At 44.3% G+C, this 26,435-nt stretch overlaps 1 protein-coding gene across 1 annotated transcript in view; it reads left to right on the top strand.

The window, feature by feature from the left end:
* The first annotated feature begins 5,852 nt into the window (after nucleotides 1-5,852).
* Nucleotides 5,853-26,435, top strand: part of LOC100380625 (spectrin beta chain, non-erythrocytic 1) — a 134,618-nt gene continuing 114,035 nt past the window's right edge. The window contains exon 1 of the mRNA XM_014154853.3: nucleotides 5,853-6,046. The gene's annotated coding sequence lies outside the window, so the exon portion shown is untranslated. The remainder of the gene's footprint in view (nucleotides 6,047-26,435) is intronic.

The raw sequence follows: 26,435 nt of genomic DNA, 5'->3' as shown, positions 1-26,435 counted from the left end.
AGTGTGATCTAAGGCAAACAAATGTTCTAGTAATGTGGTTGAGACTAGAGAAAGGCATAACCAGCTCTATGTTAGGTTGATCGATTGCTTCGACAGAGGTGATGTTAAATTCCTGTTCACTCCTATTTGCTATTGAACATGGCTGTGCCTGTTCAGTACGGTGTCTGGTGTCTGAATGGAAATACCCTATGTCATCATGAACCCTGCTGCCTCCTTAAGCTGACCAGATCCAATTCTGCCAGAGAGAATTCTGGGACACCCTCAAGGTCATCTAAAAAAGTTCCCTTGAGAAGTAGCTCAACATGGTTTTAATTGAGTAGAAACTGTGGATATCTATCTATACAAGAGGTGTTTTAGAGCACATCATCAGACTCATCTAGTCGGCTTGGGGATTTGAACCAGTGACCTGCAAGTTACTGGCCCAATGCTCTTAATCGCTAGACTACCTGCTTCCCTTTCTGTATTAACGAAGTGGTAAGGTATGGCAACAACATCAATGCAGTGGTTCTCGAATGGACTTAATCATGGACTTCATTGTTTTGTGATACAGCCGTGGGACTAGGACTGCTCATACTTCCACAGTGAGAGACAAAGCTTGGGGCCCTGGGTCTGAACCCCGCCTTTTGCAACTGGATCCTGGACTTCCTAACAGGCCATCCCCAGGTGGTGAAGATAGGTAACAACACCTCTGTTATGCTGATCCTCAACACATGGGGCCCCACAAGGGTGCGTGCTCAGTCTCCTCCTGTACTCCCTGTTCACCCATAACTGCGTGTCCACGCACGCCTCTAACTCAATCATCAAGTTTGCAGACGACACAACAGTAGTAGGCCTGATTACCAACAATGACGAGACAGCCTACAGGGAGGGGGTGAGGGCCCTGGCGGAGTGATACCAGGAAAATAACCTCTCAATCAACGTCAACAAAATGAAGGAGCTGATCATGGACTTCAGGAGAGGGAGCACACCCTCATCCATGTCGACAGGGCTGCAGTGGAGAGGGTGAAAAGATTCCAGTTCCCCGGAGTGCATATCACTGACAACCTGAAATGGTCCATCCACACAGACAGTGTGACTAAAAAGGCACAACAGCACCTCTTCAACCTCATGAGGCAGAATAAATTCAGCTTGGCCCCTAAGACTCTCACAAACCTCTACAGATGCACCATTGCGAGCATCCTCTTGGGCTGTATCACTGCCTGGTACGGCAACTGCCCTGTCCACAACCGCAGGACTCCCCAGCGGGTGGTGCGGTCTGCCCAACGCATCACTGGGGGCACACTGCCTGCCATCCAGGACATCTACAACACCCCATGTCACAGGAAGGTCAAGAAGATCATCAAGGACCTCAACCACCTGAGCCACGGCCTGTTCACCCACCTACCATTTAGAAGGCGATGCATCAAAGTTGGGACCGAAAGATTGATAAACAGATTCTATCTCCCGGCCATCAGACTGTTAAACAGTCACCACTAGCCGGCCTCCGCCCAGTACCCTGCCCTGAACTTTAGCCACCGTTACTACCCGGCTGCTACCCAGTACTCAACCCTGCTCCTTAGAGACAGATGCCCTATGTACATAGTCATTTAAATAATGTTTACATACTGTTTTACTGTTCATATGTATATACTGTATTCTAGTCAAGGCCTATCCTGTATAACTACTGCTGTACACACCTTTTCTATTCATATACTGTCCATACTGTCTATAAACACCATCATATACATAGATATTTATATTCCGAACTCTGACATTCCTCGTTCTAATATTTCTATATTTCGTAATTCCTTTCTTTTTATTTTGGGGATTTGTGTGTATTGTTTTGTATTGTCAGGTATTACTGCACTGTTGGAGATAGGAACAGGAGTATTTCGCTATACCCGCGATAACATCTGCCACCAATAACAGTTGATTTGACTTGATTTGAGAGAAACATTCACCATAGAGAGCAACAGGGGCTTGTATGAGTCCTCCTGTCCCTGACTCCACAGCAGGGAGGAAGATCTACTGCCCCCTGGACAGTTTCAGGACTACAGACAAGATGGCTTTCCCTGTAAACACACTATCATGACAACCATATCTCGATCCAGCTCAGATGTGAGTTACAAACATTCCCTTTCCCTCCATATTTGTTAAAAGTACAGTAGGTATAGCCTACTGTAAATTCTGTGAAAATACTTTAGACAAAACTATGAGCATGACAATGTCTGAATAAGTTACTAATGAGAAGGGAAGGCGCCTTAAGACTCCATATAATTCACTACATATGAAGAGGTTGGCCTTGTCTGTTCAGACCCTTCAGTGCGCACACAAGCACGCACGCCCCATGGGAGGAAATGGGATGTTCTGAACCGAGCTTGTCTCATTCTCTCAACTCCAGATGTTGGAAGCGGAGCCTGCTTATCAGAACCAGAGATGTGAACCAGAAAATGTGAAAATTGTGTCTTAAACCAGATTGCCATGGTCCTGAACCTCTGTCCAGAGCTATGCCCCATAGCACTGGGCATGAACAAACACACGACTCTCCTGCTCTAACAATGCCTCCCACCAGGCACAGACGACATTTCAACGTCATTTAATTGAAATAACATGGAAATAATGTTGATTCAACCAGTGCTGGGCTACAAAAGGAGTACTCTTTTTTTATTTTTTACCCCCTTTTTCATGATATCCAATTATGATCTTGTCTCATCGATGCTACTCCCCAACAGGCTCGGGAGAGGCAAAAGTGATGTCATGCATCCCCCGAAACATGACCTGCCAAACCACACCCCTTAACATCCACCCGCTTAACCCAGAAGCACCAATGTGTCCGAGGAAACATCGTTCAACTGATGATAAAAGTCAGCCCACAGTCACCCAGCCCACCACAAGGAGTCGCTAGAGCACGATGAGCCAAGTAAAGCCCTCTGGCCAAACCTTCCCCTAACCCGGACAACGCTGGACCAGTTGTGTGCCGCCTGGTCACAGCTGGTTGTGACACAGCCTGGGATCAAACCCAGGTCTATAGTGACGCCTCAAGCACTGCGATGCAGTGCCTTAGACCGCTACACCACTTGGGAAGCTACAGAGTACTCTTTTAAAAATATATATATATTTCACCTTTATTTAACCAGGTAGGCAAGTTGAGAACAAGTTGTCATTTACAATTGCGACCTGGCCAAGATATAGCAAAGCAGTTCGACACATACAACAACACAGAGTTACACATGGAGTAAAACAAACATACAGTCAATAATACAGTAGAAAAATAAGTCTAGATACAATGTGAGCAAATGAGGTGAGATAAGGGAGGTAAAGGCAAAAAAGCCATGGTGGCAAAGTAAATACAATATAGCAAGTAAAACACTGGAATGGTAGATTTGTAGTGGAAGAAAGTGCAAAGTAGAAATAGAAATAATGGGGTACAAAGGAGCGAAATAAATAAATAAATACAGTAGGGGAAGAGGTAGTTGTTTGGGCTAAATTATAGATGGGCTATGTACAGGTGCAGTGATCTGTGAGCTGCTCTGACAGTTGGTGCTTAAAGCTAGTGAGGGAGATAAGTGTTTCCAGTTTCAGAGATTTCTGTAGTTCGTTCCAGTCATTGGCAGCAGAGAACTGGAAGGAGAGATGGCCAAAGGAGGAATTGGCTTTGGGGGTGACCAGAGAGATATACCTGCTGGAGCGCGTGCTACAGGTGGGTGCTGCTATGGTGACCAGTGAGCTGAGATAAAGGGGGACTTTACCTAGCAGGGTCTTGTAGATGACCTGGAGCCAGTGGGTTTGGCAACGAGTATGAAGCGAGGGCCAGCCAACGAGAGCGTACAGGTCGCAGTGGTGGGTAGTATATGGGGCTTTGGTGACAAAACGAATGGCACTGTGATAGACTGCATCGAGTTTATTGAGTAGGGTATTGGAGGCTATTTTGTAAATGACATCGCCGAAGTCGAGGATCGGTAGGATGGTCAGTTTTATGAGGGTATGTTTGGCAGCATGAGTGAAGGATGCTTTGTTGCGAAATAGGAAGCCAATTCTAGATTTAACTTTGTATTGGAGATGTTTGATGTGAGTCTGGAAGGAGAGTTTACAGTCTAACCAGACACCTAGGTATTTGTAGTTGTCCACATATTCTAAGTCAGAACCGTCCAGAGTAGTGATGCTGGACGGGCGGGCAGGTGCAGGCAGCGATCGGTTGAAGAGCATGCATTTAGTTTTACTTGTATTTAAGAGCAGTTGAAGGCCACGGAAGGAGAGTTGTATGGCATTAAAGCTTGTCTGGAGGGTGGTTAACACAGTGTACAAAGAAGGGCCAGAAGTATACAGAATGGTGTCGTCTGCGTAGAGGTGGATCAGAGCGAGATCATTGATGTATAAAGAGAAAAGAGTTGGCCCAAGAATTGAACCCTGTGGCACCCCCATAGAGACTGCCAGAGGCCCGGACAACAGGCCCTCCGATTTGACACATTGAACTCTATCAGAGAAGTAGTTGGTGAACCAGGCGAGGCAATCATTTGAGAAACCAAGGCTACTGAGTCTGCCGATGAGGATGTGGTGATTGACACTCTTTTAGTGGACTCATTTGTTGAGTTGTTATACTATTGTATTTTCAACAGTTTTCTACAATATTTGTGACATACAAAACAAGTATGGTGGGAAGCTTGAAAACGTATTGTGACACTTTCAGGGAGTTGCTTTGTGTACATGGTGTTTTCTGTTATTAAACAGGCTCTGAGAGACAGTCCATGACTTTACAGTATTTGGTGACACCTTGACTGGGGAGAACGGGCTCATCTTAATGACTGGAACAGAATAAATGGAATGGTATCGAAGTTTGATGCCATTCCATTTACTCCATTTCAGCCATTGTTATGAGCCGTCCTCCCCTCAGCGGCCTCCTGTGCTGTACCTCACTCTGTACCTCACTCTGTACCTCACTCTTTAGGATTTTAGTGTTCTCTCTGTGACTATTTATTTCACTGAAATGATGGGTATACGTTCTCTATCTTCAATGTCTCTCTCTATTTTGATAGAGAATAGAGAATTAAAAAAAGGGTAATCCCGAGAGACATATTTTGATTTATTAAATGTTTCAATCTGTATTCTAGGCTGCCTGTATTGGCTTTTCAGTTGTTATATACAGTAACACAATATTTAATTGGGGGAGACAGCTTAGCTGGTAAGAGCTTTGGGTCAATAACTGCAAAGGTCGCTGGCTCAAATCCCCGAGCTGACTAGGTGACAAATCTATTGATCTGCCCTTAAGCAAGGCATGTAACCATAATTGCTCCTGTAAGTCCAGCGTCTGCGAAAATGTAATGTAAGTGTATCATCTCTCTATAAAACAATCTTTACTTTATGATGACACTATCGAATCTTCCAAGAATTTCCACAAAGCATTTCCAATGTGTCTACAGTCTACAATGTGTTTAGGACACACGATTTTCTTTGGCTTGAGCTTTTACCAGTCCTGATTTAATTTATTAATGCTCAGCTGGTTGATACAAGTGCAAATGTATGTAAAATCCTACATTTATTAATTAAATAGCTATGCTGACACAGCATATTATACAGTGGCAGCATTGAGATATAGACCGCAATAATGTCCCACTTTTAATGTCAGACGTCTGGTAACTACCCTAAATCAGGCATGTGGAGATGTTGGACGCGCTCCTCTGCCCAGACGTTGTTGACGTCTGTAAGATCTTACAACGCCTGGACAGGTATTTTAAGTATCAGTTAACAGTATCATATGTAATAGCAATTGTCAGTCAATGACACAGTAGTTGACGTGTCACTCAACCATTGGTTGATGCATGCAACCTCTGAGCAGGGGAACGCGACCACTGACGAGGTAGCCTTGCGCAGAACCCACTTGGTGCGTGAGACCTTGCGGACGAAGTCTCCGCCCATTGTCGAGATTGTGCTGCAGTTGGCGGTGCTGTTGCAGTAAGAAAGGTGGTGAGGAGGACTCCATCAGGATTCTGCGTTTTTCCTCGTCCAGTGTCTGGCTACGTGCTGTTTGCAGGCTTCTCCTCAGTGAAGTTCATTGCGAAATTGTTGATTGGTAAGTCTGTGCAATTATTGTATTGAGATAGGATATTGGCTTGGCGCTCTTCTCGGTGATGGAGACTACGCTCCGGACCTCTCTAAACAGATTACCCCGCAATAAGAATTGTTTCTTTGTATCTAGTTAGGATCAGTTACTGTTGCAAAAATGATGTGGAACCGAACAGATCTTGTTATATGCACATTGCTCAGATTTCGAAGCATGTGCTTATATTTGACCCTGTAGAAGTTGTTTTTGCTTGAACTATCAGATTTATAATGTATTTGTGCGGCGTTGTGTTTTTCAAAGGGCCATTCATTCAGAGAGCATCTAATCTGTAGGGTACTTGGTTCGCAGTCACACATTGCGCCATGTTAATATGGAGGTTTGAGAACGTATATAACGGTATACACAAGGAGCCAGCCTACTGCTCTTTGAAGAGATGCAGGCGTGGCCGCCCTTGTTTATAGAATCATTGCTAGGATGATTTCAAACCAAACACTGATAAAATGCGACATTCAAAGCAAAATTCTGGACTTTATTGTATTAGATGTGCGTAATGATATTGAGGAAGAATTACATCTAGGTACCGTCTGTATAACTTGAAGCTATTATGTAATCAGATAGGAGATGCATGTATCCCTCGCTGTAGGCCTATGTCACATCGGAGTCTGCTCTCTGCTACATGTGGCTCGAGGCTACCCTTTAATGTTTACCGGGAGTTAAACATTTAGTGACGTCATGTCATTGGCACAATTTAAATCACATCCAAACTGCTGAAACGACCCTTTGGTGGCGAAATCCCCCATTTGCCTCACGTCTTCACATGTTTGTGCCAAACGGGGTTTTCACTATATTGAGCAAGGTGGGCTTTGAGGCCTTTTAAATAGTTACGAACGCCTTGTGATTATGAGGTATCCAGGGCATTGGCTTTGCTGTCCCGAGTGTCACTGACAGTCGTGATGCAGGAGAGTTTGGTTGTAAGTCATTGCTCTGCTGCAGGGTCTACACAATGCACAAAACATTAGGAACACCTGCTCTTTCCATGACAGACTGACCAGGTGAAAGCTATGATCCCTTATTGATGTTATTTGTTATTTCCACTTCAATCAGTATAGATGGGGAGGAGACAAATGAAAGGATTTTTAAGCCATCAGACAATTGAGACATGGATTGGGCTCCCGAGTGGTGCAGATGTCTAAGGCACTGCATCTCGGTGCTAGAGGCGTCACTACAGACACCCTGGTTCGAATCCAGGATGTATCACAACCGGCCGTGATTGGGAGTCCCATAACCATTTTTGTATTGACCTCGCTTTGAGCACGGGGGCATTGTCATGCTGAAACAGGAAAGGGCCTTCACAAACTGTTGCCACAAAGTTGGAAGCACAGAATTGTCTAGAATGTAATTGTATGCTGTAGCTTTAATATTTCCCTTCACTGGAACTAAGGGGCCTAGTCTGAACCATGAAAAACGTCCCCAGACCATTATTCCTCCTCCACCAAACTTTAAAGTTGGCATAATGCATTGGGGCAGGTAGCGTTCTCATGGCATCTGCCACTCCCAGATTCATCCGTTGGAGTGCCAGATGGTGAATCATCACTCTAGAGAACGCGTTTCCTACTGCTCCGTAGTCCAATGGCGGTGAGCTTTACACCACTCCAGCCAGCACTTGGCATTGCGTATGTTGATCTTAGGCTTGAAGCTCCCGACAAACAGTCGTTGTGCTGACGTTGCTTCCAGAGGCAGTTTGGAACTGTAAGTGTTGCAACCGAGGTCGGACGATTTTTACACGTTACATGCTTCAGCACTCGGTGGTCCTGTTCTGTGAGCTTGTGTGGCCTACCACTTCGCAGCTGAGCTGTTGTTGCTTTTTGATGTTTTCTCTTCACAATAATAGCACTTCTAGTTGACCGAGACAGCTCAAGCAGGGCAGAAATTTGACGAACTGACTTGTTGGTGAAGAGGGCATCCTATGATGGTGCCACATTGAAGGTCACTGAGCTCGTCAATATGGGACATTCTACTGCTAATGTTTGTCTCTGGAGATTGCATGGCCGTGTGCTCGATTTTATACACCTGTCAGCAACAGGTGTGGCTGAAATAGCGGAATCGACTAATTTGAAGGGGTGTCCACAAACTTAGTATAAGTGCCTTTGAACGGGGTATGGTAGTAGGGACCAGGCGCACTGATTTGTGTGAAGAACTGCAACACTGCTGGGTTTTTCACCCTCAACAGTTTCCCGTGTGTATCAAGAATGGTCCACCACCCAAAAGGCATCCAGCCAACTTGACACAACTGTGCGAAACATTGAAGTCAACATGGGCCAGCATCCCTGTGGAACACTTTGTAGAGTCCATGCCCTGATGAATTGAGGCTGTTCTGAGGACAAAGGGGAGAGCAACTCAATATTAGGAAGCTGTTTTGTACACTCAGTGTATATTTCGAGTCAGCGGGCCTCCTGCTGTTGAATATTAATGTAAATATTTACCACACCATTTCACAAACCCTCGTGCCCTTTCAGAGTATTGGATATATTCAGCCATTCAGGAAGAAACCGTGACACATACAAGTCCATAGCCACGTTCTCTGCTCAGTTTTTAGGATGACTGGCATCACAGGCCATTAGCCTACTGGTGAGCCCTTGGCCGTAGTTTGTGTGCTGGTTGGCTGTGCTCTAGCGTGAGTGTGACTGTGATCATAATGATTAAAGAATGTATCTCTCCATTTGTCCTCTCTCCATTTTGTTTTCAATTCAAAGGGTTTTATTGGCATGGGAAACCAAAGTGAAATAAACTATCAAAAAAAAATAAACAGTAAACATTACACTCTCAAAAGTTCCAAAGGAATAGATACATTTCAAATGTTGTGTTATGGCTATCTATATACAGTGTTGAAACAATGTGCAAATAGGTAAAGTACAAAAGGGAAAATAAATAAACATAAATATGGGTTGATTTACAATGGTGTTTGTTCTTCTCTGGTGTCCCTTTTCTTGTGGCAACAGGTCACAAATCTCGCTGCTGTGATAGCACACTGGTATTTCACCCAATAGATATGGGAGTTTATCGAATTCTTTGTGGATCTGTGTAATCTGAGGGAAATGTGTCTGTAATATGGTCATACATTTGGCAGAAGGTTAGGATGTGCAGCTCAGTTTCCACCTCATTTTGTGGGCAGTGTGCACATAGCCTGTCTTCTCTTGAGCGCCAGGTCTGCCTACGGCGGCCTTTCTCAATAGCAAGACTATGCTCTCTGAGTCTGCACATAGTCAAAGCTGTCCTTAATTTTGGGTCAGTCACAGTGGTCAGGTATTCTGTCACTGTGTACTTTCTGTTTAGGGCCAAATAGCATTCTAGTTTGCTCTGTTTTTTTTGTAAATTCTTTCCTATGTGTCAAGTAATTCTTAATTTTTTTCTCGTGATTTAGTTGGATCTAATTGGGTTGCTGTCCTAGGACTCTGTTTGTGAACAGAGCCCCAGGACCAGCTTGTTTAGGGGACTCTTCTCCAGGTTCATCTCTCTGTAGGTGATGGCTTTGTTATGGAAGGTTTGGGAATCGCTTCCTTTTCAGTGGTTGTAGAATTTAACGGCTCTTTTCAGGATTTTGATAATTAGCATGTATCGGCCTAATTCTGCTCTGCATGCATTATTTTGTGTTTTAACTTGTACGCTGGGGATATTTTTGCAGAATTCTGCATGCAGTTTCTCAACTGGGTGTTTGTCCCATTTTGTGGATTCTTGGTTGGTGAGCGGACTCCAGACCTCACAACCATAAAGGGCAATGGGTTCTATAACTGATTCAAGTATTTTCAGCCAGATCTGGATGGGCAACAGTATCTTGATGGAATGTATTGTATTTGTGATCTTGGCAACTTTACCTTTTTTGGAATACCATTATTTTTGTTTTACTGAGATTTACTGTCAGGGCCCAGGTCTGACAGAATCTGTGCAGAATGTCTAGGTGCTGCTGAGGCCCTCGTTGGTTGGGTAAAGAAGCACCAGATCATCAACAAACAGTAGACATTTGACTTCAGATTCTAGTAGGGTGAGGCTGGGTGCTGCACACCGTTCTAGTGCCCTCACCAATTCGTTGACATATGTTGAAGAGGGTGGGGCTCAAACTGCATCCCTGTCTCACCCCACGGCCCTGTGGATATATATATATATATATATATATATATATATATATTCTCTCGATCCTCTCTGTTGTTTTCTACCTATGTACCAAGCCAGTATGTGGACAAGTTCCTTTTGCATGGCCCGGGGCCCCGGGTGGGTGGTAATTTCAATTAAGGACGAATGGAATGGCAAAAAAAATGTCATGTTCCGCCCATCCGGGCCACTGGGCCATTCAAAACGAGCTCGCCCGTGTAATCAGTTATTAGTGCAGAGTAGTGTTCATATATTTTCACCCGGGGGAATCCTGTTAACCTGTCACAGAGGCTTCTTGTCTTGTGAAGTGATGGGTCTTTGTTTACTGAAGGAGGAACACTTATTTTTCTAGCTCTCTGGTAGAACTGAGGAATGCTCATTGTCCTATAGGAGTACTTGAACTTGGTGGCAGATAAGCAGGCAGGTGATGTCTATTTTCAGGAATGAGGCCAGCCTGCCCTGCAGTGGGAACCTGTTCTCTGTCCCCTCTCTCTGCAATCCAGGGAATGAGATTCTCCTTTTGGTTGGGTCTGTTCCTTTTTAAAGGGGCAATCTGTAGTTACTTCATCCATTTTTAGACGTATACATGAATTATTTGTACCCATTGATTCTTGAAGAATATAACTTTATAAATGCTTCATAAGCTTAGGTCAACTGTCGTACCCCATCAGAACTCAACATATACACTTTTTTTATTCCAAATGTTTGTAAACAAAGTAAATGTACATTAACACTATATAGCCTGAAAACATGGCTAACCCTATAGTTTTGATATCATGGATGGTCAGTCCCTGCATTCATAGCTCTGTCTATGAATTTGAGAGTTCCATTTCTCCAGCCCTTCCCTCAGCTTACCGAATCCTGGGTGGGTAGAACCCTTTATTGTTTAACTGCCGATTCCCCTTTAGATCTTTGCTCTTAACTTTTTGTTTTTGCTTTATTAAACAGATCAAAAGAACAAGATGTCCAGGAACCTGTAATAGACTTTGTTTCATGGAATTGTTTTTGTTGTCTTAAACAGGTTTATATACATCTCCAATGTCACAGTGCTCCTTTCAAGTAAAATCGACACAGAATTTACCTGTGAGTGGGTTTGGTTTCCCCGTTAGAGGGTTAGGCCTGACCTGTATAGCCCCACTGTAGCCTCTCCATCTCTGGGACCCCGGGTCAGCTGAGCTGTGCAGCCCAGGCTGAGTGCGCTCCTCTGTGTGAGAATGGCCATGGAGGCTGGGGTCACCTTTCCTGGTGGAAACATCTCTGGCTTTTCATCCACAAGGCTGTAAGTGGGTTGATGTCCCATCAGGGAGGGGAAAGGAGGCAGGGGCGGAAAGTGCAGGAAAGCTGCAGCAGGTAGGAAATGGAACGGTGCGACAGAGAACTGGTGCGTTTGCTCAACGGTACAACCCTGGCTAAATATAGAGAACTCTGTTTCAGCCGGAAAGGTATTTTCTCTCGCTCTTTTTTATTTTTTTATTTATTCCCCCCATTGGATGTTTTAGTTTAGGAATTCTCTCTTTATGTTTTTTAGTTTAGGAATGGATTCTCTCTCGTCTCTGGTGGACATGTCTGTATAAATGGAGGGATCGGAGTTCATTGTTAAACGTGGATCTCTCAATCCCTCTGTTCCTTGTACCTCCGTGTCTTCTCCTGTCCTTTACCTCAAGGTCTTTGGCATCCATTTAGTTTGACAAGAGCAGTTAGACCTAGTAGTTTATTTCCCACCACCACCATACCATTCTTCTTCTCAGTACAGAGATGAAGTTTTCCCCTTTCTGTTTACACTCTACCGTACACAGAACCTGTGTGAGACATGTTAAATATCTCCAGTGCTAATCCTGGTTTGCCTCACGTTGTGTACAACCACGGAAAACTTTGAGATCCAGGAATGACCTCAGCTGGGGTCAGTCTGACTACTACAGTTGTACCCATGGTGTCATCTATTCTAAACAGCCGTTTAGGAGTGGGAGATTGTGCAGCACTGTTGAAGTGGTAAACAGGTGCGTGTGTGTGTGTGTGTGTGTGTGTGTGTGTGTGTGTGTGTGTGTGTGTGTGAGAGAGATTAATGGGTTCTTTGGTATAAGGATGGTGTGGAGTCATGCATATGGTGTTGTGGATAAGTAGAGATGGCTGAGTGTTGGTGTTTTAGTGGGCAGTGGGAGTGTGCAGAGAGGCTTGGTCTGTGGAATGTGTGATGTTTGACTTGACAGGGGTAGTGTGTTTACCAACTCAAATCAAATTGTATTAGTCACATGCGCCGAATACAACAGGTGTAGACCTTACAGTGAAATGCTTACTTACGAGCCCCTAACCAACAATGCAGTTAAAAAAAATACGGATAAGAAATAGAAGTAACAAGTAATTAGAGAGCAGCAGTAAAATAACAATAACGAGACTATATACAAGGGGGTACTGGTTAGTTGAGGTAATATGTACATGTAGGTAGAGTTATTAAAGTGACTGCATAGATGATAACAACAGAGAGTAGCAGTAGGGTGGGGGGTAATGCAAATAGTCTGGGTAGCCATTTGATTAGGTGTTCAGGAGTCTTATGGCTTGGGGGTAGAAGCTGTTTAGAAGCCTCTTGAACCTAGACTTGGCGAGAGAACAGTCTATGACTAGGGTGGCTGGGGTCTTTGACAATTTTTAGGGCCTTCCTCTGACACCGCCTGGTATAGAGGTCCTGGATGGCAGGAAGCTTGGCCCCAGTGATGTACTGGGCTGATCGCACTACCCTCTGTAGTGACTTGCGGGGCTGAGCAGTTGCCATACCAGGCAGTGATGCAACCAGTCAGGATGCTCTCGATGGTGCAGCTTTAGAACCGTTTGACTACCTGAGGACCCATGCCAAATGTTTTCAGTCTCCTGAGGGGGAATAGGTTTTGTCATGCCCTCTTCACAACTGTCTTGGTGTGCTTGGACCATGTTAGTTTGTTGGTGATGTGGACACCAAGGAACTTGAAGATCTCAACCTGCTCCACTGCAGCTCCGTCAATGAGAATGGGGGCGTGCTCGGTCCTCTTTTTCCTGTAGTCCACAATCATCTCCTTTGTCTTGATCACGTTGAGGGAGAGGTTGTTGTCCTGGCACCATATGGCCAGGTGTCTGACCTCCTCCCTATAGGCTGTCTCGTTGTTGTCGGTGATCAGGCCTACCACTGTTGTGTCATCGGCAAACTTAATGATGGCTTTGGAGTCCTGCCTGGCTGTGCAATCATGAGTGAACAGGGAGTACAGGAGGGGACTGAGCACGCACCCCTGAGGGGCCCCTGTGTTGAGGATCAGTGTGGTGGATGTGTTGTTACCTACCCTTACCACCTGGGGGCGGCAAGTCAGGAAGTCTCGGATCCAGTTGCAGTGGGAGGTGTTTAGTCCCAGGGTCCTTAGCTTAATAATGAGCTTTGAGGGCACCCTGGTGTTGAATGCTGAGCTGTAGTCAATGAATAGCATTCTCACATAGGTGTTCCTTTTGTCCAGGTGGGAAAGTGCAGTGTGGAGTGCAATAGAGATTGCATCATCTGTGGATCTGTTGGGGTGGTATGCAAATTGGAGTGGGTCTAGGGTTTCTGGGATAATGGTGTTGTGAGCCATGATCAGCCTTTCAAAGCACTTCATGGCTACAGACGTGAGTGCTACGGGTCGGTAGTCATTTAGGTAGGTTACCTTAGTGTTCTTGGGCACAGGCACTATGGTGGTCTGCTTAAAACATGTTGGTATTAGATTCGGACAGGGAGAGGTTAAAAATGTCATTGAAGACACTTGTCAGTTGGGCTGGACCTCAGGGGTCTGGAGACAAATCTGTCTCTACTGCTCAACTGATAACAGCTACAGTTCATCCATGTTTTTTCACATTCAGACTCAAACTCAGTCATGTGTATTCACTCATGGCCCCAGGCAGTTTGTGAGTTCTGTATTGTGTGCACGCCCAAGAGCCCATGTGTGCATGGCCCCAGGCCTAGGAGCTATGGACTTATGAACAGAGGTATAAACGCAACATGCCACTATTTCAAAGATTTATAGGCCCACCCATTTGGGAGCCAGGCCCAGCCAATCAGAATGAGTTTTTCCCCACTAAAGGGCTTTATTACAGCACCCCCACCCTCCCCCTCAGACGATCCTGAAGGTGAAGAAGCCTGATGTGGAGGTCCTGGTCTGGCGTGGTTACACATGGTCTGCGGTTGTGAGGCCGGTTGGACGTACTGACAAATTCTCAAAAATGACTTTGGAGGCGGCTTATAGTAGAGACATTAACATTAAATTCTCTGGCAACAGCTCTGTTGGACATTTCTGCAGTCAGCATGCCAATTGTACGCTCCCTCAACTTGAGACATCTGTGGCAGTGTATTGTGACAACTGCACATTTTAGTGGTCTTTTATTGTCCCAGCACAATGAGCACCTGTATTGATCATGCTGTTTAATCATCTTCTTGATATGCCACACCTGTCAGGTGGATGGATTATCTTGGCAAAGGAAAAATGCTCACTAACAGGGATGTAAACAAATTTGTGCACAACATTTGAGAGAAATAAGCTTCTTGTGATTCTGGCGTCTTTTATTTCAGCTGTGGCTTATATTTGTATTGAGTATATGTATGAACTCCAAGGCATTGGCAATGTGTGTCTTTGAGATAATGTCATTTGTTGTGAACATTTTTGGGGGCTTTTCAGTTTTGCATTTTGTTAACCTCTTGGGGCTAGGTGGGACGCTAGCGTGCCACCCGTGGTGCACTCCATCAACAGCAGGTGCATTTCAAGAGCGGCAAATTTGAATCCAAATAAATGTCAAAATTCAAATTTTTCAAAAATACAACTATGTTACACCATTTGAAAGATAAACATCTCCTTAATCTAACCACGTTTTACGATTTCAAAAAGGTTTTACGGCGAAAGCATAAATTTAGAGTATGTTAGGACAGTACATTTACAAGAGTTGTGTGTAATGTTTTGTCAAGTCAAAGACAGGGTCACCAAAACCATAAAACCAGCTAAAATGATACACTAACCTTTTACAATCTCCATCAGATGACACTCCTAGGACATTATGTTAGACAATGCATGCATTTTTAGTTCTATCAAGTTGATATTTATATCCAAAAACAGCGTTTTACTATGGCATTGATGTTGAGGAAATCGTTTCCCTCCAATAACCGGCAGTCAAGTCAGCGTCACAAATTAAATAATTAAAATTAGAAAACATTGGTAAAATATTATATTGTCATTTAAAGAATTATAGATTTACATCTTTTGAACGCAATCAACTTGCCAGATTTAAAAATAACCTTACTGGGAAATCACACTTTGCAATAATCTGAGCACTGTGCCCAGAAAAATACGCGTTGCGATACAGACTAGACGTCATGTTGGGGAGATCTAAAATCGAAAATACTATGTAAATAATCCATTACCTTTGATTCTCTTCATCAGATGTCACTTCCAGGTATCACAGGTCCATAACGAATGTAGTTTTGTTCAAAAAAGCTCATCATTTATGTCCAAAAATCTCCGTCTCGTTAGCACATGATGTAAGCCAGCCGGACTTCTCGTCATGAACGAGGGGAAAAAATATATTTCCGTTCGTTCAAACATGTCAAACGTTGTATAGCATAAATCATTAGGGCCTTTTTTAACCAGAACATGAATAATATTCAAGGTGGACGAATGCATAGTCTTTTATAACGTATTGGAACGAGGGTACCCAACATGAAGTAGCGCGCCAGGTGTCTAATGGGACATCACCGTTCCATGGCTCTTGTTCGGTCAGATCTCCCTCCAGAAGACTCAAAACACTTTGTAAAGGCTGGTGACATCTAGTGGAAGCAATAGGAAGTGCCAAAATATTCCTAAACCCCTGTGTTTTTCAATGGGATAGGTTTAAAGTCAATACAACACATCAGGTATCCACTTCCTGTCAGAAAATGTCTCAGGGTTTTGCCTGCCAAATGAGTTCTGTTATACTCACAGACACCATTCAAACAGTTTTGGAAACTTTAGAGTGTTTTCTATCCATATATAATAAGTATATGCATATTCTAGTTACTGGGTAGGATTAGTAACCAGATTAAATCGGGTACATTTTTTTTATCCAGACGTGCAAATGCTGCCCCCTAGACCCAACAGGTTAATGGGGAAACTTGAGAGGGGGAGCGAGAAGGGGGTGGTTGCGACATGACCTTCTCTGGGATTACTTTAATTTGATTTTCATGTAGCCAAAGACGTGTCTGTTACTTACAACATTAGCTGTAACCCTACACACAGGCTGTGAGCATGGGGTGTTTTATGCACAGAAAGTGGTGGATGCTCGCAATCCAAATAAATGAAAAGTTCTGCAGATGTGGCAGCTCGGTGATAATGTTATAGAGAGGGTGTAAAACACTAGCCAAGGAGAGATACAATGTTCATCTGTTCTCTCTCTGAAGAATCATTCTGCAAACACCCCCACATGTCAATATAAGGAAAGGAAAATGAAGCACGACTATACATTTGTATATTTAGCATTTTTGAGCCCATGAGATATTTCGACACAGTTCAATTTAAACACAGTGTAGACCCCTCTGGTAGAAGTCAGAGGCTATGAAAACAGGTGACATGAAGAGTTCATAGCGATAGTTAGTGTGAAACCCAGTGTTTGCTCAGTGCCTCTTCTAGACAGAGGAGGCTCAGGAGGTTGTTGTGGATATTGGCTGAACAGGCGGAACCCCAGAATAAATCTGCCAAAATGAGAGATTAGACATCCCCCTGGGACATGACCTGGGACATGACGAGGGTCTTTAAACTCTGCTTTCCCTGTGCGTATGTCTACTTCAGTGTATCTGTTGTCATTGTGATTCTGTGGGCTGTGATGTCTTGCCAGTATCACCCTCAGGATCACAGGATCCACATTCAGTAATATTATTGTTATAATGACAAAGCCTCAACATACAGGCTGTCTGGATCCTGTAAAGCCTGTCTTCTCTCCATCCTTAGGACTAGAGGGCCCTGGAATAACTGCAGATGTTAACCAGCATAATGGCAGAAGCTTTTCCAAAATAATATCCTACTACAGTGCTGCGTCCAGATTCTCCTTCATTTGATGTTTGCTTGTGTGTGTGTGTGTGTGTGTGATTGTGAGCCTTGTCTGTAACTGTGTCCGTCTCTGCTTAAAATACACTGCTGTGGGAGTTTCATTTTTACTAAGGCTGGGGGGTTGGGGGGTTGAGCTGTGCTGAGGGGGTATTAAGGAGATTTGCTCTGGAGTATTATTTTTCCTTAAATACACACTGTCCCGCACACGGCATGCTGGGAATAGAGTGAGGTCCACAGGCAAGGCCCTGGGAGCGTGTCCTTGGACACATAATTCAGCCCCATGGCTCACAGTGGCAACCCAGAATTGATTCCCCAGTGGAGAGGGGATCGTTTGCTCGCCTGACCTGCCAATAATGTCACCCAGCAGCAGGAGATTGGTGTCTGACATCAGAACTGAGAGTAACAAGAACTGGGGACGTCCAATGACTGGCCTTTTCCTCGCCAGGCCTCCTGTCCTTATTGATGCACGTTATCTACGTGATGGAGTCGATCCTCATCTGCCCAAGGCGAGATTCCATCTCACGTCAACAACGGCATCTTGTACTCCAGAAGCTAGCGTGCTGTGCTAACCATTACCCTGCCAAAACAAGTGACTGACCTACGGGTGACCTAGCTGAGCTCTCGTGCAGCTCTGCTCTAAAACCAGAGCGATGTGAGTATGCGCAGAGACTAGCATATATAATCTAAATAGATTAGCATGACATCCCACAATGCTTTGGGGAAGGAGCAGCGCTATGGTCCGAGATGCCCTGGGGATCATCCAAGGTGAGAGATGATTCATGAAGGCTCTCTAATCTGGCCGGGGCATGCCGCCGGTCGATCGGCATAGGGCTGCACTGACAGAACGCACTGAGGATGCTGGAGTCTGCGTGCGCCTGCGCAGTGCTCAGCTCTGGCCATCCTCCGAGAGGTATGGAGGAGTTACAGCACATACTGTAGGGAGGGTGGAGTGCAGGCAAGTGTTCTTCCTGTTCTGTCATTCGTGCTGGCCTTCAGATGGTGGGAGATGTATATTGGAGACATGCTGCAGGTAATCTGTTGTGGATATGCACTGACTGTACAAAACATTAAGCACACCTGCTCTTTCCATGACATAGACTGACCAGGTGAATCCATGTGAAAGCTATGATTTCTTATTGATATCAATTGTTAAATCCACTTCAACCAGTGTAGATGAATGGGAGGAGACAGGTTAAAGAAGGATTTTTAAGCGTTGAGAAATGGATTGTGTATGTGCGCCATTCAGAGGGTGAATGGGCATGGCAAAAGATTGATGTGCCTTTGTAGGGGGTATAGTAGTAGGTGTCAAGAACTGCAACACTGCTGGATTTTTCATGCTCAACAGTTGTGTATCTGTAATGGTCCACCACCCAGTGCTGTAAAGTACTTAAAGTATTTTTACTTAAAGTACTACTTAAGTCGCTTTTGGGTGATATAGGTACTTTACCATTTTTTATATTTTTACAACTTTTACTTCACTACATTCCTAAAGTAAATGATGTACTTTTTACTCCATACATTTGTCCCTGACAACCAAAAGTTGAATGCTTAGCAGGTCAGAAAAAGTGTCCAATTCATGTACTTATTAAGAGAACATCCCTACTGCCTCTGATCCTGCGGACTCACTAAACACATGCTTAGTTTGTAAATGATGTCTGAGTGTTGAGTGTGCTCCTGGCTATCCAAGAAAATTGTGATGTTTGCTTAATATAAGGATTTTTTTGTTATTTATACTTTTACTTTTGATACTTAAGTATATTTTAGCAGTTACGTTTATTTGTGGTACTTGAGTATATTTACTTGTGGTACTTGAGTATACTTTGACTTTTACTCAATTTGTATTTACTGGGTATCTTTACTTTTACTCAAGTATGACAATTGGGTACTTTTTCTGCCACCACTCAAAGGACATCTAGCTAACTTGACACAACTGTGGGAAGCGTTTGGAGTCAACATGGGCCAGCATCCCTGTGGAACGCTTTCGACACCTTGTGGAGTCCATGCCCAGATGAATTGAGGCTCTTCTAAGGAAGGTGTTCTTAATGTTTTGTACTGTCGGTGTGTACAGTCAGTTTTCAAATGTGCTGGCTCCCACTGGTGCTGCCAAAACCTGTACTTTAATATAGTACCCATATACTAAGCACATTCGATAATTTGTTTTTATATTACTGTGAGTTATTCAGCATTATTGATTACTGAAAAAAGCTCATTTGTTTTTCCTGGAACAATTTTCCATCGGTTTCATACAATCATTGGAATGCATTACTGTATGAACAAATATGAACATATTCCGTGCCCTGCGGTATTCCTGTACCTCCTAAACAATAACAGCCTTGATTTTAACACAACATAAATATCTTACAAATGGATGGCTACAAACAGCTTGTGTACAGCCTTCAGGATGGTAGAAATGGAAGCTCAATGAGTGAACAGTTTCTGTGGGATGGCAGTATAGATTTTAGTAAATGGATTAGTGATGACAGTTCAGCATTGTTCTCTCCGCTGATGCTGAATGTTCTTAAAGCCACACGAAGCAGGTAATCAATCATGGGATGTTGGCCCTCCTCCCCTCTCCTTGGCTCCTCACCAATACTGTCCCACCCTGGGCAGAGATGGGAACAACCTGTGCTGTCTGCAGTGCAAATGTCTGAGGTGAGCCAAGATTTTATCAACCCTGCTGAATAGATGCAGCTGAGAGTGTTATTAAAACCTGAGGTCTAATCTAAAACATGGCCTCCCAGTGACTAGTCAAACGCTGAAGTCCAGCACTGTAGGTAAATATTTGTTTTCCCTAAAAGGAGGACTTGTAGTTAATGGGGACAGTGGGTGAGTGTTATTACTGTTCATAAGAAACCAAAAGATGAAAGAGAACTCTACTTGTGATTCCAAATGTGAACATTTGTCAGCCTTGACTTGCAAGCCTCCATGTAATTAACAGTTGTCCTGCTATATGTTGGCTTATGTTTAGGATGTCTTGGCCAAAGTTTGAATTGATGCATGCGTATCAGCTTGCGTTGGTTGAAGTTAGCCACGTTACCATTCCTCATTCGAGAAGAGAGGGAGAGATCTTGAGCTCTGAAGGGACCTCTTGACCCTACTTGTCGCAAGTGCATCCTGCCCATCTCAGAGGAATGGCAATTTGCACCCTTCACTTGCTGACTAAAATGGTGAGAAATGTGACGAATCCCTTTTCCAAGCGTGTTATTTCAGTGAGTGTTGTAAAACTAGCATTAATAACTGTGTTTTCTAGTGTTTTTTATTTTATTTTATTTGTCACATACACGTGTTTAGCAGATATTATTGGGGGTGTAGAGAAATGCTTGTGTTTCTAGCTCCAACAGTGCAGTAACATCTAACAATTCACAACAATACACACAACCTAAAATGATGATAATAATGTCATTAAGGAATGTATATTAGGATGAGCAATGTCGGTGTGGCATAGACTAAAATACAGAAGAATAGAATACAGTATACACACATGAAATGAGTAAAGCAAAAATATGTAAACATTTTTAAAGTCACTAGTGTTCCATTACTGAAGTGGCCAGTGATTTCAAGTCTATGTACAGTTGAAGTCGGAAGTTTACATACACTTTGGTTGGAGTCATTAAAACTCGTTTTTCAACCACTCCACAAATTGCTTGTTAACAAACTATAGTTTTGGCAAGTCGGTTAGGACATCTACTTTGTGCATGACACAGAATCTTTTCCAAAAAAAATTTACGGACAGATTATTTCACTTATTTACTGTATCACAATTCCAGTGGGTCAGAAGTTTACATACACTAAGTTGACTGTGCCTTTAAACAGCTTGGAAAATTCCCGAAAATGATGTCATGGCTTTAGAAGCTTCTGTTAGGCTAATTGACATAATTTTGAGTCAATTGGAGATGTACCTGTGGATGTATTTCAAGGCCTACCTTCAAACTCAGTGCCTCTTTGCTTGACATCATGGGAAAATCAAAAGAAATCAGCCAGGACCCCCAAAAAATAAAGATTGTAGACCTCCACAAGTCTGGTTCATCCTTGGGAGCAATTTCCAAATGCCTGAAGGTACCACGTTCCTTCTGTACAAACAATAGTACGCAAGCATAAACACCATGGGACCACGCAGCCGTCATACCGCACAAGAAGGAGACGCGTTCTGTCTCCTAGAGATGAACGTACTTTGGTGCGAAAAGTGCAAATAAATCCCAGAACAACAGCAAAGGACCTTGTGAAGATGCTGGAGGAAACGGGTACAAAAGTATCTATATCCACAGTAAAACGAGTCCTATATCGACATAACCTGAAAGGCCGCTCAGCAAGGAAGAAGCCACTGCTCCAAAACCGCCATAAAAAAGCCAGGCTGCGGTTTGCAACTGCACATGGGGACAAAGATCGTACTTTTTGGAGAAATGTCCTCTGGTCTGATGAAACAAAAATAGAATTGTTTGGCCATAATGACCATCGTTATGTTTGGAGGAAAAAGGGGGACGCTTGCAAGCCAAAGAACACCATCCCAATCGTGAAGCACGGGGGTGGCAGCATCATGTTGTGGTGGTGCTCTGCTGCAGGAAGTTAAAGCTTGGTCGCAAATGGGTCTTCCAAATGGACAATGACCCCCAAGCATACTTCCAAAGTTGTGGGAAAATGGCCTAAGGACAACAACATCAAGGTATTGGAGTGGCCATCACAAAGCCCTGACCTCAATCCTATAGAAAATTTGTGGGCAGAACTGAAAAAGTAGGTGCGAGCAAGGAGGCCTACAAACATGACTTAGTTACACCAGCTCTGTCAGGAGGAATGGGCCAAAATTCACCCAACTTATTGTGGGAAGCTTGTGGAAGGCTACCTGAAACGTTTGACCCAAGTTAAACAATTTAAAGGCAATGCTACCAAATACTAATTGAGTGTGTAAACTTCTGACCCACTGGGAATGTGATGACAGAAATAAAAGCTGAAATAAATCATTCTCTCTACTATTATTCTGACATTTCACATTCTTAAAATAAAGTGGTGATCTTAACTGACCTAAGACAGGGAATTTTTACTAGGATTAAATGTCAGGAATTGTGAAGCTGAGTTTAAATATATTTGGCTAAGGTGTATGGAAACTTCCGACTTCAACTGTATATGGGGCAACAGCCTCTAAGGTACAGGGTTACGTATCCGGGTGGAAGCCGCCTAGTGATGGCTATTTAACAGTCTGATGGTCTTGAGAGAGAAGCTGTTTTTCAGTCTCTCGGTCTCAGCTTTGATGCACCTGTACTGACCTTGTTTTCTGGATGATAGTGGTTGTGAACAGGCAGTGACTCAGGTTGTTGTCCTTGATCTTTTTGGCCTTCCTGTGACATCGGGTGATAGGTGTCCTGGAGGGCAGGTAGTTTTCCCCAGGTGATGTGTTGGGCAGACCGCACCACCCTCTGGAGAGCCCTGTGGTTGCGGGCGGTGCAGTTGCCGTACCAGGCGGTGATACAGCCCGACGTGATGCTCTCAATTGTGCATCTGTAAAAGTTTGAGTGTTTTAGGTGAAATGCCCAAAAAATTTCAGCCTCTTGAAGTTGAAGAGGTGGTGTTGTGCCTTCACCACACTGTCTGTGTGGGTGGGTGGACCATTTCAGATCGTCAGTGATGTGTACGCCGAGAGACTTGAAGCTTTCCAACTGCTCCACTGTAGTCCCGTCAATGCGGATAGGGGTGTGCTCCCGCTGCTGTTTCCTCAAGTCCACGATCAGTCCCTTTTTTGTTTTGTCGACATTGAGTGAGAGGTTATTTTCCTGGCACCACACTCCCAGGGCCCTTACCTCCTCTCTGTAGGCCATCTCGTCATTGTTGGTAATCAGGCCTACTGCTGTTGTGTCTGCAAAATTGATGATTGAGTTGGAGGCGTGCGTGGCCACGCAGTCATAGGTGAACTGGGAGTACTTGAGGGGGCTGAGCACACACCCTTGTGGGGCCCCTGTGTTGAGGATCAGCGAAGTGTAGGTGTTGTTTCCTACCTTCACCACCTGAGGGCGGCCCTTCAGGAAGTGCAGGACCCAGTTGCACAGGGCAGGGTTCAGACCCAGGGCCCCAAGATTAATGATGAGTATGGAGGGTACTATGGTGTTGAATGCTGAGCTATAGTCAATGAACAGCATTCTTACATAGGTTTTCCTCTTGTCCAGATGGGATAGGGCAGTGTGATAGCGAATGCATTGTTGTGGATCTTTTGGGGCGGTAAGCAAATTTATCTGGGTCTAGGGTGTCGGGTAAGGTAGAGGTTATGATCCTTTAACTAGCCTTTTTAAAGCACTTCATGATGACAGAAGTGAGTGCTACGGGGCAATAGTCATTTAGTTTAGTTAACTTTGTTCCTGTACCCAAGAAAGCAATGGTGGACATCTTGAAGCAAGTGGGGACAGCAGACTGGGATAGGGAGAGATTGAATATGTCCGTAAACACTCCAGCCAGCTGGTCAGCACATTCTCTGAGGATGCGGCTAGGGATGCCGTCTGGGCCGGCAGCCTTGAAAGAGGTTAACACGCTTAAATGTCTTACTCACATCGGAGAGCCCACAGGAGAGCCCACAGTCCTTGGTAGTGGGCCGCGTCGGTGACACTGTGTTATCCTCAAAGCGGGCGAAGGTGTTTAGCTTGTCCGGTAGCAAGATGTCAGTGTCCACGACGTGGCTGGTTTTGCCTTTGTAATCAGTGATTTCCTGTAGACCCTGCCACATACGTCTCGTGTCTGAGCCATTGAATTGCGACTCCACTTTGTCTCTGTACTGACGTTTTGCCTGTTTGATTGCCTTAGAGGGAATAACTACACTGTTTGTATTCTGCCATATTCCCAGTCACCTTGCCATGGTTAAGTACGGTGGTTCGCATGGCTAGAATTGGTGACAGTTTGTGATTTACCAGAGGGTTTGGACAGACATGTAGCTTCACCACAACAAAGTCCTTTCCCTTGCTCCTGTCCTAACCGGTCTCTCAGCACAGCTCTCGGTCAGCGGGGTGCCCTGTTCTGCCTCAGTTGAGCCAGATGAAGCAGCATCACAAACACAATTCAGATGATCATTAGGAGCTTCCTGTCAGTTTTTTTCACTTTCCACGTTCTGCAGCCCCTTATGCAATGCTCTGAGCCCTCCTGTGTGCTTTCAGAGCCCAGATTTAAGGTGTGAAGTATATTTTGCTGATGAGGGTTCACTGTTTATTTACATTGTGAATGCCCTCTTGCTCTGTGCTTGTGGTTAATCTACAACGATTAGATGAAAAAAGAGGATATTCAAGACAGCCCCGTCCTAAGTCCTCCATTTAAACATCCCATCACTGGCCCTTACTCTCACTAACCACAAAATGTCTGCCCAACTTTGGGGTTTGCGGGGCTCATCCTCAAGGACTCCCAAAGAGCAGATTGTGAGTTTCCATGGTGACATAGTGGCCATAAAATGCTGGGCAGGGCTTCAGTCCTCTGGGCCTGTACTGGCTGAACGGTCTGGATGCCTTTTATTAATAATAGATTAGTTGACGTATGGTTTTGATTTCTGCCTGTCCCTAGTACCCATTAACTGTTAGTTTTGTCTGGCTGCTTGTTTGTTAGTAAGGCTTGATGATGATATCAGTGTAATTTTAGCTATATAAACTGTCTTGTGTTTTTGCTACTTTTGTATATCAGTGACATCGTGCTATTGTTTGTTCGTAGTCGCCATTCTGACTGGACTGAATGGCCTCACACCCACAGAGAGACTACTTTTTTTCATTCCAAGCCCATGAGCGACAGATGAGCTTAATTCGGGCTATGCTACACAGCCTTTTGAAATTTGTTGTTCACAGTTGAAGCGTCTGTGCTGTCAATTGGGCCATCTGTTTTGTTCAAAACTATCAATGGGTCTATTCTCATGTGCTAGGAAATTAGAATTATTTTGAGGACTAATTCTCTATCAGATTTGTGTGAATGTGTATATCTGGAAAACCTCAGCTAGATTTGTCTGCATTAGCTAGCTGGAGGGTTGTCAGGGTCATCTTGGTCATGTCAGATGACATTCATTAGGGATTTTGTCCCGGCCTTAATGGCTTTTGGGTAATTTTTTTGGACCAGGGAACTGCTGTAGAATATTTCCTCTCTTTGTTTGATCAGATGAAGAACTGATTGATTTGTGGTTGACGTCACCTAGTTCATCAGTAAAACGTATTTGGCATCAGCTTCTTTAAACAGGTATTTTATTATTCAGGACAGGGAAGCGCTCCTCTGAAATGAAATATCCACAGTGCAGTTGGCAGAGTCTGTTACCAAGCTGTTCATCTTGCCTGATGTGGACCAGAAGCCAACTGGAAGACGTATGGTCACTTAACGGCTGGTTTATTTACAGTACCACGTGGCTTGTCTGTTAAGGTGATTATCCTCTAGTTTGTAAAACCTGGGTTAATGGCATACCAGGTGTGACATGAAAGTGGCCGAGATCCAACAAAAATCCAACAAGTTGTAGAGTGTTGAGGTGATAGATGGGTAGGCTGGAGTGGTGGTCGAGCATCCCTGTCTCTCTGGTGCGATGAGAAACTTCTTCTTCACCTCCAAAACAGACTCCCGAAGTGGAGTTTAAGGCTAGTGCTATCTGGATCATGGGACGTCCCTACCCTAACCCCTACCTTAAACATTTTGGTATGGTTATCATATGTCTGTCTTTTGTTTGCTTGGTAATTATCTGTTCGTCTACCGTTCCTCTATCCTCAGCTGCCACACTGCCCTCTGCGCCTGTGGACATGAATCGCTAATGACTTTGCCCTCTAAGCACAGATCAAAACTGTCTGGTACTATTACTTACGCTCTAGGTTTAAAGTCCCCCGATCCCTAAAGCCTGTGGCCTGCCGCTGGCCTCCCACCCCAACCTTCTCTCCCTTAGCCTCCACCCCCCCCGTCCCTGTCCCCCGCTCCCCCCACCCGTGCATGGAGAGGAGTATATGTTTTTGGGTCTGAGGGAGAAGAGAGCTTTTTGGCAGCAGGGCTGGCGGAGTTGCGTAAGCGCAGGAAATCTGTGGGAGGGAGCGTTTGAGTGTTTGTACTCTGAGCAGAGTGGGAGGGAGAGTAATGTTATCCAGACCATAGTGTGCCTGGAAAATGCACCGTTTCTGCCTGTGCCCTGGCTAGGGATACACCGTTTTTGGCTTTCAATATACAGTGAGGGAAAAAAGTATTTGATCCCCTGCTGATTTTGTACGTTTGCCCACTGA

This window comes from Salmo salar, chromosome 18 (genome assembly GCF_965601325.2).
Source record: "Salmo salar chromosome 18, fSalSal1, whole genome shotgun sequence".
Taxonomy (NCBI): domain Eukaryota; kingdom Metazoa; phylum Chordata; class Actinopteri; order Salmoniformes; family Salmonidae; genus Salmo; species Salmo salar.
The sequence above is the reverse complement of the archived record's forward strand: the minus strand, read 5'-3'. Positions and strand labels throughout refer to the sequence as shown.